The sequence below is a fragment of the Octopus bimaculoides genome, chromosome 1, assembly GCF_001194135.2.
Source record: "Octopus bimaculoides isolate UCB-OBI-ISO-001 chromosome 1, ASM119413v2, whole genome shotgun sequence".
NCBI lineage: Eukaryota > Metazoa > Mollusca > Cephalopoda > Octopoda > Octopodidae > Octopus > Octopus bimaculoides.
This window is the reverse complement of record NC_068981.1, coordinates 12,287,062-12,290,156: the sequence shown is the minus strand read 5'-3', so window position 1 is coordinate 12,290,156 and position 3,095 is coordinate 12,287,062. Positions and strand designations below refer to the sequence as shown.

At 34.6% G+C, this 3,095-nt stretch overlaps 1 protein-coding gene across 2 annotated transcripts in view; it reads left to right on the top strand.

Annotated features, from left to right (window-relative positions):
- LOC106877749 (beta-1,3-galactosyltransferase 1) overlaps window positions 1-3,095 on the top strand; it is an 84,749-nt gene that overhangs the window by 30,811 nt on the left and 50,843 nt on the right. Inside the window, exon 2 of one of the 2 annotated variants that reach the window (XM_052978555.1) lies at window positions 1,539-1,645. The gene's annotated coding sequence lies outside the window, so the exon portion shown is untranslated. Of the gene's footprint in view, window positions 1-1,129; window positions 1,646-3,095 lie in introns of those variants that run through there. The other variant, XM_052978560.1, reaches the window with a different exon arrangement.

Sequence of the window (3,095 nt, the reverse complement as noted above, 5' to 3'; positions counted from 1 at the left end):
TATACATATATATACACACACACAGAATGAAACATACGCTTGAACCCGTCTTCCAACTTTCCATAAAACACGTGATTTGTGTTTAGTTACATCACCGAAGGAATCAAAAGAGCAGGTGTAAACAACCATTGTGTACTATGCTACCATGTTTCGAGCAAGGATTATATCCAAGAATCTCACCCTATTAACTTAAGCTTTCTGGCTATATATACATTGGAAGCACCACTTAACTGATAATTAAGTAATAATGTAATGAAACCATCTGAAGCATCTTTCGAAGTTGACTTTGCCTTTCATCCTCTCGGAGTCGATATATTAGGTACCAGTTGCGTACTGGGTTCGATCTAATCCACTGGCCCCCTCCCTCGGGCCTTGGGCTTAGAATAGAAAACGATGTGTAGTACCTTTCGTCACATGAGGGTTCTGTCTTACGTTCATGGCTGTAACTGGTATCAACAACACCAATACTGACATACAATAAACAATAGCAGTATTGTGGCATGCTCAAGTTAACTGCGCGAGTGGAATCATTATTTCTGTTCACTATTTTGAAATCAAAGCCTATTTCGTGAATAAGGATAAGTCAATTCTATTATCTGTATAAATTAATTAAAATAAATTGTGTTGCATTGACACTTGAAAAATTCATGGTAAACATCATTAAAAACTAAAACTAAATTCATAGCACTAAAACTAAATATACACTCAGCTTAATATTATTTCTATTATTTTACTTATTACAGTCACTTGACTGCAGCCATGCTAAAGCATTACCTTTAGTCGAACAAACTGACCACAGGGTTTATTCTTTGTAAGCTTAGTATATATTCTATCGGCTGTCAAGCGATGACGCAGGGGAGGGACAAACACACACACACACACACAGACATATATATGGTGAACTTCTTTCAGTTTCCGTCTATCAATCCCACTGACAAGGCTTTTGTCGGTCCGAGGCTATTGTAGAAAACGCTTGCCAAACGTGCCACGCCATGCGACTGAACCCGCAATCATGCGTTTTAGAAGTATGCTTCTTACCACACAACCACGTGGAGGATGAATAATATTTATTTGCTTAGAAATTGTAAACGCCTACCTCGTGTGAAATTTCATACCACGTACACAATGATCACATATTCATTGTTCTGTTAAAGCAGTTAAACGTATAGTAACAGGTTTTCTTTTTTTTTCTTTTGTAATGTCCTTTTATTGTGGAAACATATGGGAAAATTTACATCGAACGCAAATTTTATTGGAGCATGTAATATTCTGAACTGCGAAACAGCTGGTTATATTTATAATATGATGTATTATAGCGAATATCTCAGACAGTATTTTGGGTTTTGAAGAAAATGATCTCTTCAGTTACACACATATTAAACATAGACAGAGAGCATTTTACAAGTTTTGCCGCACATTAATCTTTCTATGAATATTATTCAACTTGCATCGTTCCGATCACAATTACATCAGTATATAAAGACTATTTTTTGATTTCGTTATTATATATAATGCACTTGTTCATTTATCTTTATCAGTGAAAAATTAAACAGCCTCAATAAATAAACGTAGCAAAATGTAGTAAAATGAACTTCACCAGGAATTTGAGATCCACTGTGCCAATATCTGAGCTTCTTTTTCAAATGTAAGTCAGAATTTATTCTTTATTTTTATGGGATTTTTACAATGTAATGCTGCCAGAAATTTCGAAGGGCATTTAAATATTTCAATGCTTTATAATAATTGCTTTACGTATGATATGTAATATGCATATATTTTCTAAATTTACTGCTTTCATAAATAAGTAAATAATTGCTGTGACGTAAAATCTCTATTTTCCTAAATGTCGTAACTTAGAATTCTTGTTTATTTTTCCTTCTTTCCTTACCCACTCACATCACCAACAGTTGATAACAAAACTAGCTTTTGCTAGATTAAATTTCTTCTTATCGTTCATTTTGAATGTGTTCGTGTACTGGTTCACTTTGCACTTAACTAAATTTGGATCACTCTGAAAATATTGTGTTGACAATTATTTTCGGAAATATAAATTTCAATGATATTTTTTATACTTAAATATGTTAATACTACAGAAACAATTGTCGGTATTTGGGGGAGAATTCTACAATTCAAGATGTGATTGTATCTATACATATTCTCTGAATTTCTGAAAGTTCTTATTTAACACACTCACACACACACACATAAGCACACACGCGCGCGGATGCAGACACACAGACACACATATACACGTGTGTGTGTGTGTATAACAATGGTGTATGGCGTTAAAGACTTCGATTTGATTTTATGTATTCTCCTTAGGCCAGTCTGATGGATTCTTTCTAAAGCCTTCATGTGGCACCGATAAGTCCTCCAGGTCTCAGAAGCATACAGGAGGACCGTTAAAATGCAAGATTCATAGATACTAATCTTAGTTTGGAAGGTGATACCTCTTTCAGACCACACATGATTTTCAAGCCTTCCAAATTCATTGCTGGCTTTTTCAAATCAAGGGATCTATCTCTAGAGAGAATACTGCCATGGTAGATGAATGAGTCAACCACATCTAATCTTGTATCCTAGGCAGAGATGTTTGGTTCCACATAGGGTAGGCCTGAATGCTGAGAAAATATGATCTTTGTTTTCTTTAGGCTGATGTTAATCCAAAAGCAATACAAGCTATAGAGAAAATAACCAATATAACTTGAAAGCTGAAGACTTGGCGCAGATGATGCAAGATATATCGGTTTGGAAATAAATGATCTACAATAGTGGTAAAACAATTGAAGCTCGAAGAATTGAGCAATATCTTTGGAAACGAGCACATCGTAGACAGGATTTCATTACAATCCCAGGCACTTTTCTGCGTAAAAATCTTTGTAATCTCTGCAGTAGAGCTTGTTTGTCAAGAGCAGGTCTGTCTAGTCATACTGTCAGATCTCATGACAGTATTTGTTGATTGAAGAGACGGCCTTCTTCGGTGAAGAAGTTGCAATTAGCATATATATATGTGTGTGTGTATGTTTGTTTGTGTGTTTATAATTTTATGTATATATATATATATATATGTATATATATATGTATATATATGTGTG